The sequence below is a fragment of the Eriocheir sinensis genome, chromosome 44 (assembly GCF_024679095.1).
Source record: "Eriocheir sinensis breed Jianghai 21 chromosome 44, ASM2467909v1, whole genome shotgun sequence".
Classification (NCBI taxonomy): Eukaryota; Metazoa; Arthropoda; class Malacostraca; order Decapoda; family Varunidae; genus Eriocheir; species Eriocheir sinensis.
The window spans coordinates 1,597,005-1,614,504 of NC_066552.1; the positions used below are offsets into that span (position 1 = coordinate 1,597,005).

Consider the following 17,500-nt stretch of genomic DNA (forward strand, 5'->3'; position numbering starts at 1 on the left):
TACCTGTTTCCTGTTTATCTTTTTCCTCCTTTCCTTCCTTCCATCCTTTCTTTCTTTCTTCCTCTCTTCTTTTCTTCTCTGCTTCCTTTCATCCTTTCTTTCTTTCTTCCTCTTCTCTCCTCTCCTTCCTTCCATCCTTTCTTTCTTTCTTTCTTCCTCTTTTCTTCTCTTCTCCTTCCTTCCATCGTCTCTTTCTTTCTTCCTCTTTTCTTCTCTCCTCTCCATCCATCCTTTCTTTCTTTCTTCCTCTTTTCTTCTCTCCTCTCCTTCCTTCCATCCTTTCTTTCTTCCTCTTTTCTTCTCTCCTCTCCTTCCTTCCATCCTTTCTTTCTTTCTTCCTCTTTTCTTCTCTCCTCTCCTTCCTTCCTTTCTTTCTTCCTCTATTCTCCACTTCTTCCTCCATTTCTTTCCTTCCTTTTCACTTAACTCACCCTCTGTTTATCCCTCATTCAGTCCTCCCTTTCATGCTTCCCCCATACCTCCCCTCTTCTTCCCTTCCTTTCTTCCTTCTCTTCAAATTTCCTCTCTCTCTCCTTACCTAACCAGTTAATCTCTCCCATTCCTCTTCTATCAATCTTTTCTCTCCCTTTCCTCACCCCTTCTTCCATCTATCCCTCAGCCCTACCTCTCTCTTCCTCTCTCTTCCCTCACCCCTCCCTCACCTCACCTATCCGTACCTGTGTCACCCCTCACTCAGGTGGACTCATAATATTAATCAGCTTTCTTATTTTCAGGTCATGTAGAAGGGTAATGATAATGCCTCTCCCTCACGCCATGCCTCCGAACACAACCAAATAGAAGGGTGATTGTTATTATGATGATGAGGAGAGAGAGAGAGAGAGAGAGAGAGAGAGAGAGAGAGAGAGAGAGAGAGAGAGAGAGAGAGAGAGAGAGAGAGAGAGGTATTGATAGGAAAGTGTGAGAAGGAATGAATGGAAATGAGAGAGAGAGAGAGAGAGAGAGAGAGAGAGAGAGAGAGAGAGAGAGAGACGTTCATACACTTTCCCCCATGCATTGAAAAGTTGTTGTTGTTGTTGTTGTTGTTGTTGGCGTTACAGGAATAAAAGTGATAAAAAAAAGTAAATAAAAGTTAAGGAAAATAAAAAGAGTAAAAAAAGGATGATAAAAGTAGAATATGGAGAAAGTTTTACCCGTTTTCTCTCTCTCTCTCTCTCTCTCTCTCTCTCTCTCTCTCTCTCTCTCTCTCTCTCTCTCTCTCTCTCTCTCTCTCTCTCTCTCGCTCTCTGTCCGTTTGTTTATTCTCTCCATCCATCTCTTCCCTCCTCTCTTTTTTCTTCCTCTCCTCCTCCTCCTCCTCTTCCTCCTCCTCTTCCCTTCTCTTCCTCCTCCATATACTCTCTCCCTTCCATCCTTCATTCTCTTCTCCACTTTCTCTTCTTCCCTCTTTCTTACCTTTTCCTTCTTTTTCTCTTTTTTTCCTTCTATCTTTTCATTTATTTTCCCCTCCATATTTTTTTTATGTAAGTGGTCAACCTCATCTTTTTTTTTTCTTCAACAATTTTCTTTATTTTTCTTTGTTTTCTTCATAGTATTTTGAGTGTCTTCGTTTTCTTCCTGTCTGTGTTGATATCGTGTTCGTTTTCTTCTCTGTCTGTCTGTCTGTTTCTGTCATGTAGTCTTTGTTTGTCTGTTTGTTTATGTGTGTTGTTTCTTTTAGTCTGGTCAAGTCAATTTAGTGTGTGTGTGTGTGTGTGTGTGTGTGTGTGTGTGTGTGTGTGTGTGTGTGTGTGTGAAGAGACTTGTTTTGTACTCGTATGCCCCTCCCCCCCTCCCCCGGCATACCCCACCCCACCCACCCAGGACGCCTCACAACACGTTCACAACACGTAGTAATAACATGATAATTAGCTCAGCGTGTTGTGTACGTAGCGACGCGCGCGTGTGTGTGTGTGTGTGTGTGTGTGTGTGTGTGTGTGTGTGTGTCAAGAGGTGTTTTTTTGTTTTTTTTCTCTATCATTTTCTTTGTTTTCTTTCTGTCATATTTTTTTTCGTTTGGTGTTTTTTTTTTTTTAGCTAAGTTTCCCCTTCTATTCTATTTTGCTTCTTACCTCTTCTTTCCTCTTCCTCTTCTCTTCCTCTTATCTAATCTTTTTATCCTTTTCTTTTCTTCCTTTTACTCTATCTTCTTTTCCTTGCCACTACTCATCTTTTTTATACCTTTTCTCTTCCTCTACTCTAATTTCTCTTCTCTCCCTTTTTTCTAATCTTTATTTCTATCTTCTTCTTACGTATTTCTCTTCATTTTACTCAATCTTCTTTTCCTCATCACTTCACTTCTCTGTTTTCTTATATGTTTTCTCTTCCTCTACTCTTAATATATCTTCTCTTCCTCAATGAGTCAAAAGGGTTTCTGCTGCCTGCTAGTCCATGTTTCCATGTTTCTCTACTTTTTTATCTTCTTTTTCTTACGCATTTCTCTTCCTCTTACTCAATCTTCTTTTCCTCGTCACTTCTCTGTTTTCTTATTCGTTTTCTCTTCCTCTAATTTATCTTCTCTTTTCTATTCGTTTTCTCTTCCTCTAATTTATCTTCTCTTCTCTATTCGTTTTCTCTTCCTCTAATTTATCTTCTCTTTTCTATTCGTTTTCTCTTCCTCTAATTTATCTTCTCTTTTCTATTCGTTTTCTCTTCCTCTAATTTATCTTCTCTATTCGTTTTCTCTTCCTCTAATTTATCTTCTCTATTCGTTTTCTCTTCCTCTAATTTATCTTCTCTATTCGTTTTCTCTTCCTCTAATTTATCATCTCTTCTCTATTCGTTTTCTCTTCCTCTAATTTATCTTCTCTTCTCTATTCGTTTTCTCTTCCTCTAATTTATCTTCTCTTCTCTATTCGTTTTCTCTTCCTCTAATTTATCTTCTCTATTCGTTTTCTCTTCCTCTAATTTATCTTCTCTTCTCTATTCGTTTTCTCTTCCTCTAATTTATCTTCTCTATTCGTTTTCTCTTCCTCTAATTTATCTTCTCTTCTCTATTCGTTTTCTCTTCCTCTAATTTATCTTCTCTTCTCTATTCGTTTTCTCTTCCTCTAATTTATCTTCTCTTCTCTATTCGTTTTCTCTTCCTCTAATTTATCTTCTCTATTCGTTTTCTCTTCCTCTAATTTATCTTCTCTTCTCTATTCGTTTTCTCTTCCTCTAATTTATCTTCTCTTCTCTATTCGTTTTCTCTTCCTCTAATTTATCTTCTCTATTCGTTTTCTCTTCCTCTAATTTTTCTCTATTCGTTTTCTCTTCATCTAATTTATCTTCTCTTCTCTGTTCGTTTTCTCTTCCTCTAATTTATCTTTTCTCTATTCGTTTTCTCTTCCTCTAATTTATCTTCTCTTCCTCTCCTCTACTCTTTTTTTTCTCTTTTTTACACCTGATTGGCTGCTACATACCTGCTCTGAATTCCCTGTTTTCGGTCCTTGTTTTGAACTCACCTGGAACGGAACAACGAACGGCCAGGTATGTCAACAGGTGTGGAGGGGAGGGGGGGGGGGGTAGAGGTGTCAGGTGTAGAGAGAGGAAAGGCGAGGAAGGGAAGATGAACTGGAGGAGAGGAATAGAGTGTAAATTTAGAGAAGATAGAGGATAGATTAGAGGAGGAAAGAGAAGATGAACTAGATTAAAGGAAGAAGAAAGAGAAGATAGGGAGAGGAGGAGAGAAGAGGAAGGGAAGATGAACTGGAGGAGAGGAATAGCGGATAGATTAGAGGAGGAAAGAGAAGATGAACTACATTAAAGGAAGAAGAAATAAAGAAGATAGAGAAAGGAGGAGAGAAGAGAAAGAGAAGATGAACTGGAGGAGAGGAATAGAGTGTAAATTTAGAGAAGATGAAGGATAGATTAGAGGAGGAAAGAAAAGATGAACTAAATTAAAGGAAGAAGAAATAAAGGAGACAGGGAGAGGAGGAGAGAAGAGGAAGAGAAGATGAACTTATAGAGGAGAGGAAGAGGTATGTCAGACCAAACGAGGGAGTAAAGGAAAACGAAGAAGAGAGAAGAGACGGGAGATGAGAGAAGAGGAGAAGAGAGATGAAGAAAAGACGAATTAAAATACAGGAAAAGAAATCAGACCAAACGAGGGAATAAAAGAAAACAAAGAAGAGAAAAGAGAAGAAGAGAGATAAAGAAAAAGACAAATTAAAATACAGGAAAAGAAATCAGACCAAACGAGGGAATAAAAGAAAACAAAGAAGAGAAAAAAGGAGAAGAGAGATAAAGAAAAAGACAAAATTAAAATACAGGAAACTAAATCAGACCAAACGAGGGAATAAAAAAAAAACAAAGAGAAAAGAGGAAAAGAAGAGAGTTAAAGAAAAGGATAAACGAAAATACAGGAAAAGAAGTCACTAAACAAAGCTTGATAGGCCTATTCAAACACCAAACAAGACAAGGAAAACAATGACGATAAAGAAGAAACAGAGACAACAAAAGTGAGGAGAAGGGTGGAAGAGAAGGTAGAGGAGAGGAGAGGAAGATGTGGAAGAGGAAGGGTGTAGAAGAGAAGGGTAGAGGAGAGAGTATCTATGCCCCCCGTCACTTACCCAGCACCCTTGGGACATTAGCTGGGAATGCGACCCATGTGATGCCAGCTGGACACCGGTGGGAAGGGGGAGAGGGGGAGGAAGTGGTCAGGGAGAGAGAGAGAGAGGGAGAGGGGGAGGAAGATGGATGGAGAGGAAGGGAGAAGAGGAGAGAAAGGGAAGACAAAGGAGAGGGAGAATAGTTAAAGAAAGGGAAGGGAGAGAGTGAGAGAGGGAGAGGGGGAGGAAGATGGATGGAGAGGAAGGGAGAAGAGGAGAGAAAGGGAAGACAAAGGAGAGGGAGAATAGTTAAAGAAAGGGAAGGGAGAGAGGTGATAGGGAGGGAGAGAGCGATGAGGGAGAAGGAGATGGAAGGGAGAAGGAGAGGGAAGACGAAGGGAAGGGAGGAGATGGAAGGGAGAATAGAGGAAGGAAAGGCGAGGAAGAGGAAAAAGGAAGGAAATGAAGGACAGGATAGGAAGAATAGAGAAAAAGAAGAGGGTTAGGGAGATTAAAGGAAGGGAGAAGAGGAGAGGAAGGGAAGACAAAGGAGAGGGAGAATAGATAAAGAAGGGGAAGGGAGAGAGTGAGAAACAGGTGATAGGGAGGGAGAGAGCGATGAGAGAGGAGATGGAAGGGAGAAGGAGAGGGAAGACGAAGGGAAGGGAGGAGATGGAAGACGAATGGAAGGGAGAATAGAGGAAGGAAAGGCGAGGAAGAGGAAAGGAAGGACAGGATAGGAAGAATAGGGAAAGTTAGGGAGAGTAAAGGAAGGGAAGGAGAGGGAGAGGGATGGGAAGGAAAGACGAAGGGAGAGAGTGAGGGAGAAGAAAGGGAATGGGATAAGAAAATAGAATAAAAGGAAGAAGAATAAGGAGAATAACACGTATAAGTAGAAGAAGGAAAAGAAGAAGAAGAAAAAGAAGAAGAAAGGAGAACAAACGAAGAAGTAAAAGAAGAAAAAATGAGGAAATTGAAAGAAGAAAGGCGTAAGAAAATAGAATAAAAGAAGAAGAAGAAGAAGAAGAAAGGAGAACATATCGAAGAAGCAAAAGAAGAAAAAAAAAAAAGAGGAAATTGAAAGAAGAAAGGCGTAAGAAAATAGAATAAAAGAAGAAGAAGAAGAAAGGAGAACAAACGAAGAAGTAAAAGAAGAATAAAGAAAAAAGAGAAATTGAAGAAAGAAGGCGTAAGAAAATAAAATAAGAAGAAGAAGAAGAAAGGAGAACATATCGAAGAAGCAAAAGAAGAAGAAAAAAAGAAAAAAATAGAGGAAATTGAAAGAAGAAAGGCGTAAGAAAATAGAATAAAAGAAGAAGAAGAAGAAGAAAGGAGAACATATCGAAGAAGCAAAAGAAGAAGAAAAAAAGAAAAAAATAGAGGAAATTGAAAGAAGAAAGGCGTAAGAAAATAGAATAAAAGAAGAAGAAGAAGAAAGGAGAACATATCGAAGAAGCAAGAAGAAGAAAAAAATAGATTAAATTGAAAGAAGAAAGGCGTAAGAAAATATAATAAAAGAAGAAGAAGAAGAAGAAAGGAGAACATATCGAAGAAGCAAAAGAAGAAGAAAAAAGAAAAAAATAGAGGAAATTGAAAGAAGAAAGGCGTAAGAAAATAGAATAAAGAAGAAGAAGAAGAAGAAGAAGAAAGGAGAACAAACGAAGAAGTAAAAGAAGAAAAAAAAACGAGGAAATTGAAAGAAGAAAGGCGTAAGAAAGTAGAATAAAAGAAGAAAAAGAAGAAAAAGAAAGAACATATCGAAGAAGCAACAGAAGAAGAAGAGAAAAAAAATTATAAAAAAAAATGAAAAAATTGGAATACTGTTGTCCTTATCAATACATCCATCATCGTTGTGTTAATGTGTTGTGTGCATAGATCTACAAACTCTTCGTGTGTTGCGTTGTGTTGAAGGTGTTGTTGTGTTTCAATTAGCACATGCAGGTATGGCCCGGGCCTAATTAACGTCAGGGATATGAGTTGCTAATTAAATCTCACCTTTGTTTGTTTATCTTTATGCTAACCCCCTTTCTCTCTCTCTCTCTCTCTCTCTCTCTCTCTCTCTCTCTCTCTCTCTCTCTCTCTCTCTCTCTCTCTCTCTCTCTCTCTCTCTCTCTCTCTCTCTCTCTCTCTCTCTCTCTCTCTCTCTCTCTCTCTCTCTCTCTCTCTCTCTCTTTCTCTCTCACTCTCTTTCTCTCTCTCTCTTTCTCTCTCTTTATCTCTCTCTCTCTCTCTCTCTCTCTCTCTCTCTCTCTCTCTCTCTCTCTCTCTCTCTCTCTCTCTCTCTCTCTCTCTCTCTCTCTCTCTCTCTCTCTCTCTTAACTGTTTCATTAAAGAAGAGAAAGACTATGCAATCATTCTTATTTTTTCACCATTTTTTTCTTTCTTTAATTAAATGCAAAAAAAAAAACTAGCTCTAATTTATCACTCACATTTTCCTCCTCCTCCTCCTCCTCCTCCTCCTCCTTCTTCTTCTTCTTCTTCCTCCTCCTCTCTGTTATATATTAAGAAGCCTTCAAGCTGTACGTATTTTTGTAGCAAGAGTAAAAATTATTAAAGGAGGAGGAGGAGGAGGAGGAGGAGGAGAAAGGAGTGGATAAGGAGGGATAAGAAAAGAGGAGATAAAACAGAGCAAGGAGAAAGTAAAGATCTGGAGGAAAGAATATTGCAACAAGGAGGAAGAGGAGGAGGAGGAGGAGGAGGAGGAGGAGGAGGGAAAAGAGGAGGAGAAGACATGATTTTGAAGTAGTAGTAAAGATAAAGAAAACGAAGAGAAAGTAAGATAGAAGTAGAAGAGAAAATAAGATAAGGGAGAGGAGGAGGAGGAAGAGGAGGAGGAGGAGAGGAAGAAGGGAAATAGGAGAGGAAGAGGAGGAGAAGGAGGAAGAAGAGAGGGAAAAGGAAGAAAGAAGAGAAGGAAAAGGATTAAGAGAAAGAGAAGAAGTAAGAGGAGGAGAAGGAAGAGGAAGAAGAGGAGAAAGGGAAAGAGGAGAAGGAAGAAGAAGGGAAAGAGAAGGAAGGAGAGGATGATTTATAAGAAGATAGAAGGAGGAGAGAGATAAAGGAAGAACACAAGGAGGAAGAGGAAGAGGAGGAGGAGGAGGAGGAGGAGGAGGAAGCCATCTATGTAAAGTATATAAGGTATTAGTTACGGAGAAGAGATTGTGTGGCGGAAAATAAGGATCAGTATCTTATTAAAGGGGGTTCGAACCTCGGCCACCCATCACCACCACCACCACCACCACCACCACCATCACCACCACCATCACCACCACCACCACCACCATCACCACCACCACCAACACCAACAACAACAACAACAACAACATTTTTTTTTCTTTTTTCTTTTTCTTCTTTATATTATTCCCCATTTTTCTTCCTTTTCCCTTATATTTGTTTTCTTTTTTTTTCGTGTCAGATTTTCTTCTTTTTTTCTTTAGTTTGTGTTTTTGTTTTCATCTTTCTTTACCTCGTCTTTTTTTTTCTCTCCATTCTTTATCATTTTCTCCTCCTCCTCTTCCTTCTTCTTCTTCTTCTTCTTCTCCCATTCTTTCCTCCTCTTCCTCTAACTCCTCCTCCTCCTCCTCCTCCTCCTCTTCCTCTTCCTCTTCTTCTTCCTCCTCCTCTTCCACTATATCCTCCACCTAATCTCCTCTATTAATATCCTCCACCAGCAGCATCTCCACTTAAGCCCTCCTCCTCTTCCTCCTCCTCCTCCTCCTCCTCCTCCTCCTCCTCCTCCTCCTCCTCCTCCTCCTCCTTATTCACTAGTAATCCTTTCTCCTCCATCTAAATCATCAATCTCCTCTTTCTCCTCCTCCTCTTCCTCCTCCTCCACATTCTCCACTTCTACCAATCCATTTCTCCACCACCACCACTACTACTACTACTACTACTACTACTACTACTACTACTACTACCACCAGAGCCAATTGCTATTTATATATTTATCTGTTTCTCTTCCTCTACTTCTGTTCGTCACCACCACCGCCACCACCATCATCACCACCACCACCACCACCATCACCACCATCACCACCACCACCACCACCACTTGTAGTACATATATGATTGGTTCTGATTGTACTTCCTTCAATGTTTTTTTCTTTCCTTTTTCTGTTTCTTTTTCTTCATCTTGTTTTCGTCTTTTTTTTCTTCATTTTCTTCATGGGTTTCTTTCTTTACTTTCCCCTTAATTCATTTTTGTTATTCTTTTTATACATTTTTTTGCCCTTTTTCCTCTTTTCTACCCCACATCCATCTATTTTCAACCCTCGCCGAGTGTCGGAAGATTACCCACGTGCTGCCGGACCTTCAGCGCTGACCTCCGTCCTAGGGCTCGATGCATTCAGGCTAAAAATCGGGCAAACAGAGTACTTGGTTTCATCTCAAGGAGCGTGAGCAATAGGAGCGCTGAAGTCATCCTCAAACTTTACTTAGCACTAGTTAGACCTCATCTCGATTATGTAGTTCAATTCTGGTCCCCTACTGTAGATTGGATATCAAGGTGTTAGAATCTGTACAGAGGAGGATGACAAAGATGATTCAGGGGGTGAGAAACTTGCCTTATGAAGACAGGCTGAAGCAGTTAAATCTACACTCTCTAGAAAGGCGAAGGTTTTTTTTTTTTTTTTTTTTTTTTTTTTTTACATTGCAGCCTATTGCGCCGGTAGGCTTCTTCCCGGTGGATCCTGATGGTCGGTCCAAGGCTTCTTTCCGGTAGGTCCTGATGGTCGGCCCAGCCCGTTCTGGCGCAGGCGAGTGTTTATAGTGGCGCCATCTTGCATTGGCTCATGCTGCCCTCCCAGAGCTCATCTTTGATCCTAGAATCTAGAGTCCGGGTTGATAGGTGGTCTTCTGGACAGCATGTGGGTAGTTTTAAGCCACTCGGCGGCGGCTGAAAAATCCCAGCTTGGTGGCACCGGGCGGGGATTGAACTCGCGTCCTCCTGAACACGAGGCCGTTACTTTGACGACTCAGCCACCGCCTCCCCAAAGGGGACCTGATCGAAGTCTATAAATGGATGAAGGGATTTAATATAGGGGATGTCAATAGAGTTTTGGTTGTAAAAGAACCAAGTAGGACACGTAGCAATGGGTTTAAGTTAGATAAATTCAAATGGCTTGACAGCCATGTTGTGGGTGCCAATACCATAGATACATTCAAGAAGAGGTTAGATAAAGCCATGGATGGTGAGGCAAGGTGGGGTCAGGATTACAGGAGCTGCCTTGTATAGGCCAACCGGCCTCTTGCAGGCTCCTTATGTTCTTATATCCTTTTGTTCTACCTAAAACAAAAAAAATATCACCGCCGCCGCCACCACCACCATTGCCTCCTCCACCTCCTCCTCCTCCTTCTCTTCCCCCCCACCGCCACTAAGAGAGACACAGCCTCTCCAAGCTCAGGTGTTTCGGATAAGATTACACGTCAACCACACCTTTCCTCCCCCCTCCCCCTTTTACCTCCCTTCCCTCCCTCCCTTCCTCTCTTACCTCTTTCCAATGCCATACTCTTGCTCCATTCATCTCTCCCTCCCGTCTCTTCTTTCTATACCTCCTTATCTCCCTCCCTCCCTCCCTCTCCTCTCCCTTCTTCCATTACCCTTCTTTCCGTCTCTCCCTCCCTTCTTCTTCCCTCCTTTCTCTCCTCTTCTTCGCTTCTTTCTTCCTTCCTACCTCATTATCCCTCCCTCTCCCTCTCTCCTTCCTTCTTTCCTTCCTTTCTTCCTTCTCCGTCTATTAGTTATCTCCCTTATTTTCCTTTCTTCTTCCCTCCTTCTTTCTCTCCTCTTCTTCCCTTCTTTCTTCCTTCCTACCTCATTATCCCTCCCTCTCCCTCTCTAATTCCTTCTGTACATCCTTTATTGCTTCTCCGTCTATTAGTTATCTCCCTTATTTTCCTTTCTTCTTCCCTCCTTCTTTCTCTCCTCTTCTTCCCTTCTTTCTTCCTTCCTTCCTCATTATCCCTCCCTCTCCCTCTCTCTCCTTCCTTCTTTCCTTCCTTTCTTCCTTCTCCCTGTATTAGTTATCTCCCTTATTTTCCTTTCTTCTTTCCTCTTCTTTCTTTCTTCTTTTTAGCATCTCCTTCTCTTACTCTTTCTCTTTTCTTCCTCTCATCCTCCTCTCTTCATTCCTCCCCCTTCCTTCCCTCCTCCTCCATCTTCCATTTTCTCTTCTTCCTCTTCCACTCTCTTCTCTTCTACCTCTCTCCTCTCTCTCCTCTCTCCTCCATTCTCCTCCTCTCTCCCCTTCTCTCTTTTTCTCTCTCCCTTCTCTCCCTCTCCCTTATCAAGTATTCTCCCTTTTTTTACGTTTGGAGGCAAAAGAAAAGGCCGCAGCTCTCTCTCTCTCTCTCTCTCTCTCTCTCTCTCTCTCTCTCTCTCTCTCTCTCTCTCTCTCTCTCTCTCTCTCTCTCTCTCTCTCTCTCTCTCTCTCTCTTACGTAACTCAAACGATCTAACCTTTTTTTCTCTAATAAATTCAACGTTTTTTGTTTCTTCCCGTTTTCTTTCTCGACGCCGCCTCCCGTTTTCTTTTTTTTCAAGGGGGACTAAAAAGAAAATGAAGGGTGAGGGGGGGGAGGGGGTAAAAAGGGGGGGGGGGATTCGTGCCTTTTGCTAAGATGAATAATTGTAATAAAAAAGTTTCTGAAGGGTCTATTTTTTATTTATTTATTTATTTTATTTTACTATTTAGAGGTGTGTGTGTGTGTGTGTCCCCTCGCCGTCTGAACACAATTGAGAGGAGTCGAGGAGGGTCTCTCTCTCTCTCTCTCTCTCTCTCTCTCTCTCTCTCTCTCTCTCTCTCTCTCTCTCTCTCTCTCTCTCTCTCTCTCTCTCTCTCTCTCTCTCTCTCTCTCTCTCAGTTTTTTGTTTATTTTTTGTATTCTTTTTCTTCTTGTGGTAGTTTTTTTTCTTCATCTTCCTTCCTTCCTTTTTTCTTCTCGTCTTCCTCCTCCTCCTCCTCCTCCTCCTCCTCCTCCTCCTCCTCTTCAGGGACTCGTATTACTAGGAAAGTTTGTTCAGCGTTTGATGGAAGTTAAGAGGTTTTTTTTTTTTACTTCTGAAAGGAAAGTAAAAAGATCTTGAGTCAGTTTTTTCCTTTTTTTCTTCATTTTTTAATTTTTTTCTTGTTTTATACTTGCTTTTTTCCTATCTTTTTCTTTTTCTTTATTTTGTCTTTTTCATCTTATTTTTCTTCTTTTTTCTTCTTTTTTTCTTTTCATGTGTTTTTTCATTCTCTTCTTTTTTTCTGTATTCTCTCTCTCTCTCTCTCTCTCTCTCTCTCTCTCTCTCTCTCTCTCTCTCTCTCTCTCTCTCTCTCTCTCTCTCTCTCTCTCTCTCTCTCTCTCTCTCTCTCTCTCTCTCTCTCTCTCTCTCTCTCTCTCTCTCTCTCCTCTCTTCACTCTCCTCAACTCCACTCAATGCCTCTCTCTTCCTCTTCCACCTCTTTCCTTTCTTCCTCTCCCCTCCTCTCCTCCTCCTCCTCCTCCTCCTCCTCCTCCTCCTCCTCCTCCTCTTTCACCTGTCCCTTTTCTCTCCCTCCTTTGCATATTTTTCCTCTCCATCTCCTTTTTTTCTCCTCCACTGCCATCATTCTTTCCTCCCTCCCTTTCCTCCATCTCTCCACGTTTTCCTCCTCCTTGTTATTTATTTTCTTTCTCTCACTTCCTCTTCGTTTTTTTCTCCTTCCTTTTTTTTATTTTCTTATGTTTTTATTTTTCCTTTTTGTTTCTCTTTTCTTTTTCTTTCTTCTCTAATCTTTTTTGGGGGCTTTTAATTTTTCTTCTTTTCCCTTTTCTTGTTCTTCCCTTTCCTCCTCCTCCCTCTCCTCCTCGTCCTCTTCTTCCTCCTCTTCCTCTTCCTCCTTCTTCACCTCCCTTTCACTCTTCTTCTTCCTTTTTCTTCTTCTCTTTTTTCTCTGGTTTCCTTTTTCTTCTTTTTTCTCTTCTTCTTCCTCTCTCTCTTCCTCTTCCTCCTCCTCCTCGCCATCTTCGTCGTCCTCCTCCTCCTCCTGCTCTTCCACCACCATATCGTTCCTCTCTTCCTCATCTTCTCCCTCCCCTCTTCCTCCTCCTCCTCCTCCTCCTCCTCCTCCTCTGAGCTTAGAGGGAAGAAATTACTTAGGGCGAAGTCTTAGGACGATGCTAATTACCTCATTAAAAGGGAAAGTAAGGCATAAAGATAATTAAGCTGTTGTTGTTGTTGTTGTTGTTGTTTGTGTGTTCGTCTGTTTGTGTAGGGGAAAATGAATATAAACAAAGAGATCAAAGGGTGCCGTGTGTGTGTGTGTGTGTGTGTGTGTGTGTGTGTGTGTGTGTGTGTGTGTGTGTGTGTGTGTGTGCGAAACTTTGTATGAATATTCAGTTTAATCTTCCTTCCTCCTTCCTTCTTTCCTCCTCCTCCTCCTCCTCCTTTCTCTCTTTCTCTCTCGTTTTCTCTCTCCCTTCCTTCTTCCTTCCTACCTCTTTTCCTCTTTGTTTTTTTTACTTACTTTCTCTTCCTTTTTTTTGTTTTGTTTTCCTTTTTTTTCATTTCATCGTTAGGAACATCGATATAACTGATTTTACGTTGCCTGCTCTTCCCTGTTTACATGCTTCTTTTTTCCTTGTTCCTTCATTACTTCCTCCCTTTCTTTTTCTTCCTTCCTTCCTTCCTTTCTTTTTCTTCCTTCCTTCCTTCCTTCCTTTTTTTTCCTTCATTTCTTTTCCTTCCTTCTTTCCTTCCTTCCTTCCTTTCTTTTCCTTCCTTCTTTCTTTCCTTCATTTCTTCCTTCCTTCCTTCCTTCTTCCTCTCCTTCGCATCCATAACTCACTTCTTCCTCCATTCTCCTCCCCTCTCTCCTCTTCCTTCCTTTTCCTTCCTTCCTTCCTTTCTTTTCCTTCCTTCCTTCCTTCCTTTCTTCCTTCCTTCCTCCTCTCCTTCGCATCCATAACTCACTTCTTCCTCCATTCTCCTCCCCTCTCTCCTCTTCCTTCCTTTTCCTTCCTTCCTTCCTTCTCTCCTTCCTCTCATCCATCACTCCCCCCAACACACACACACACACACACACACACACTATAATCAAGGCTATTTTTTCACTTTCCTTCAATCTCTTTCACTTTATTTTCTCACATTCCTCACACGCCCCTTCCTGTCACACCCTCCTCCTCCTCCTCCTCCTCCTCCTCCTCCTCCTCTTCCTCTTCCTTCTCCTCCTCCAAAACACTGTACTCTTAATGGTGGTAATATATTTTCTTTTTTTTTCTTTCTTCTTTTTTTTTTGGTGGAAATTAATCTTACGAGTGTTTTCTTTTTTTTTCTTTTTTTTTCTTTTTCTTGTTTTTTGATAATAGAAATGTGTTTGTATTTTGTCTTCATTTGTAACTTCTTTATTTTCTTCTTTTTTTCTTCTTCCTCCTTGTCTTGTTTTTATTTGATTGTTTTGTTGTTTTATATATTGTTTTGTTCTCCTCCTCCTCCTCCTCCTCCTTCTCTTCCTCCCTTTTTAGACCCACTCTCTCTCCCACTCTCCCTCTTCTTCCTCTTTCTTTTTCAACTTCCTCTCTCCTCCTCCTCATCCTCTTCCTCCTCCTCCTCCTCCTTCTCTTCCTCCCTTTTTAGACCCACTCTCTCACCCACTCTCCCTCTTCCTCTTTCTTTTTCAACATCCTCTCTCCTCCTCCTCATCCTCTTCCTCCTCCTCTTCCTCCCTCTTTAGACCCACTCTCTCCCTCCCACTCCCCTTCATCTTCCTCTTTCTTCTTCAACTCCTCCCTCTCTCCTCCTCCTCCTCCTCCTCCTCCTCTAAGGGCCTGCAGACTGGAGAGTTTAGTGAAGCAGGTAACCTCATTAGAAGCTGACAGGCCTTCCGTTCTGCGCTACTGCTAACTTCTTCTCCTCCTCTTCCTCTTCCTCTTCCTCCTCTTAACTCTTCTTCTTCCTCTTCTTGTCTTCCTCTTAGTTGCCTCTGGTCTTCTTATTCCTCTTCTTCCTCTTACTCGTTTTCCTGTGAGTTCTTCCGCTCCTCCTCTTCCTTCTCTGACTCTTCTTCTTCTTGTCTTCCTCTGGTCTAATTCCTCTTCTTCCTCTCACTAGTCTTCCTGTGAGTTCTTCTGCTCCTCCTCTTCCTCCTCTCACTCTACTTCTTCCTCTTCTTGTCTTCCTCTAAGTTCCTCTGGTCTTCTTATTCCTCTTCTTCTTCCTCTTACTGTCTTCCTGCAAGCTCCTCTGTTCCTCCTCCTCTTCTTCCTCTTCCTCCTCTTCCTCTTCTTCTTCTTCCTCTTCCAACATATTTTCAACTTGTTCAACTTTTTCCTTCCATCTTTTACTTCATATTTTATCTTTTAATTTCTTCTTTAGTTTTAAATTTCCTCCTCCTCCTCCTCCTCCTCCTCCTCCTCCTCCTCATTCTTCCACTTCTGTCTTCGTTTTCTTGTTCTTTTTATTCATGTTTTTCTTCTTCTTTTCCTTCTTCTTCCTCCGTCACTTCCACTTCCTTCTACTTCTTCCTTCCTTTTTCTTCCTCCTCCTCCTCCTCCTCCTCCTTCTCCTCCTCCTCCTTTTTGCACGCTTCCCCTTTTCATCCTTCACACTGACATTTCTTCACTTGAATTCTCTCTCTCTCTCTCTCTCTCTCTCTCTCTCTCTCTCTCTCTCTCTCTCTCTCTCTCTCTCTCTCTCTGTTTGCCTAAAATGGATGTCGGAAAGAGATTTTTACGTGTTTTCGTCGCGTCTCTCTCTCTCTCTCTCTCTCTCTCTCTCTCTCTCTCTCTCTCTCTCTCTCTCTCTCTCTCTCTCTCTCTCTCTCTCTCTCTCTCTCTCTCTCTCTCTCTCTCTCTCGGCTCTTCAGGAATGCACAAGTTAAAACATGTTTCATCTTGCTGTGTGTGTGTGTGTGTGTATGTGTGTGTATGTGTGTGTGAATAGAATACATACTGGTTTAGTGTACACGCCTTTAGAATGAAAGAGAAGAAGAGGAGGAGGAGGAAGAGGAGGAGGAGGAGGAGGAGGAGGAGGCGTGAAAAGAGTAATTATGAAGATGAAGAGGCAAGGAAGAGGAAGAGGACAAAGGAAGAGGAAAGAGAGGAAATGAAAGCTTGCAGAGAGAGAGAGAGAGAGAGAGAGGAAGGAAATATGAAAGAAAAAAGGAAAATAGAAAGAAAAGATGAGAGAGAGAGAGAGAGAGAGAGAGAGAGAGAGAGAGAGAGAGAGAGAGAGAGTTAGGTTTTCGGAACTCGGAAAAAGAAAGAAAAAAACATTCACACTTGTCGAATCATGTTTTGGATGTTGACGTGAATCTAATTTTCTCTCTCTCTCTCTCTCTCTCTCTCTCTCTCTCTCTCTCTCTCTCTCTCTCTCTCTTTTCTTCCTTCCTTCTATCTTTTCTTTCTTTATTCCTTCTTTTTTTCATATTTCTCTCCTTCCTTCCTTCTTTCCTTCCTTGCTTCCTTCCTTCCTTCCTTTCTTCCTTCCTTCCTTCCTTCCTTCCTTCCTTCCTTCCATCTCTCCTTCCTTCCTTTCTTCCTTCCTTCCACATCTTCTCTCCCTCCTTCCTTCTTTCCTTCCTTCCCTCCTTCCCTCTTTCTTTCCTTCATATCTTCCTTCCTTCCTTCCTTCCTTACTTACTTCCTTCCTCCTCTTCCATCCATTATTCCTCCTTCTCCTTTCTCCTCTCTTCTTTCCTTCCTCCTTTTTCACTCTGTTAAGTAATTTCCTTCTTTTCAAATTCTTCTTTTTATTTGTTTTCTACTCAAATTCCTTCTCCTCCCTTCCTCCCTTCTCCCTCCTTCTCTTTTCTTTATTTCCTTATTTTACAACCCTAACTTTTATCTTCAAGGGCTTATTCCTCTTCCTCCTCCTCCTCCTCCTCCTCATCTTCCTCTATATTCTTATCTCCGTAGTCTTCTGTCTGTTCTCCCTGGTCTATCTTCTCCTCTCTTCTCTATCCTCCTCCTCCTCCTCCTCCTCCTCTTTTCTAATAACCTTATCTTCCCTTTTCTTTATTCCCTTCACTTGTACCTTATCTTTGTCCAAGGAAGAGGAGGAGGAGGAGGAGGAGGAGGAGGAGGAAACATTCTCTGCTGTTTGTAAAAAGGTGGAGATAAGAGGTTGAGGAATGAGGAGGAGGAGGAGGAGGAGGAGGAGGAGGAGGAGGAGGAAGGAGAAATATGAGATGGAGAGAGATGTGGAGAGGGAAATGGATGTGTGTAATAATAATAATAATAATAATAATAATAATAATAATAATAATGAAAATAGTAATAATAGTAATAATGATAATAATAATAATAGTAATAATGGTATTCTCTCTCTCTCTCTCTCTCTCTCTCTCTCTCTCTCTCTCTCTCTCTCTCTCTCTCTCTCTCTCTCTCTCTCTCTCTCTCTCTTTACGCGGAGGGTGCGGTTCACACTGCAGCCAATTAAACACACACACACACACACACACACACACACACACACACACACACACTTTTATGTAATTTCTCTCTCTCTCTCTCTCTCTCTCTCTCTCTCTCTCTCTCTCTCTCTCTCTCTCTCTCTCTCTCTCTCTCTCTCTCTCTCTCTCTCTCTCTCTCTCTCTCTCTCTCTCTCTCTCTCTCATTTTTCCTCTTCCTCCTTTCTCTCCCTCCTCTCTTTATTCCTCCTCCCTTTCCTCTCTCTTCCCATTCTTCCTTTTTCTCCCTCCCCTTCTTCCCCTCTCCAGCTTTACCCTTTTTCCTTCCTCTCCCTTTTATCCCCTTTTCTCTTTCTTCCCTCTTTCCTTTCCTCTTTATCCGTCCTCCTCTTCCTCTTTCATCTTTCCTCCTTCCTTCTACTTCTTTCCTCTCCCCTCTTCGTCTCTTCCTTTCGTTCGTTTCTTTCCCTCTCTTTCCTCTTTTTCCTCATCCTTCTCCTCCTTTCCCTTCCCTTTCCCTTCCCTTTCCTTCCCTTCTCTTCCTTTCCCTTCCCCTCCCTTCCCTTCCCTTCCCTTCCCTTCCTCTCCCTTCCCTTCTCTT

The 17,500-nt window shown here is 41.7% G+C and overlaps 1 protein-coding gene across 4 annotated transcripts in view; it reads left to right on the forward strand.

Moving 5' to 3' along the window:
- Nucleotides 1–17,500, forward strand: part of LOC126980268 (cell adhesion molecule 1-like) — a 224,346-nt gene that overhangs the window by 39,539 nt on the left and 167,307 nt on the right. The gene's annotated exons all lie outside the window — the stretch shown is intronic.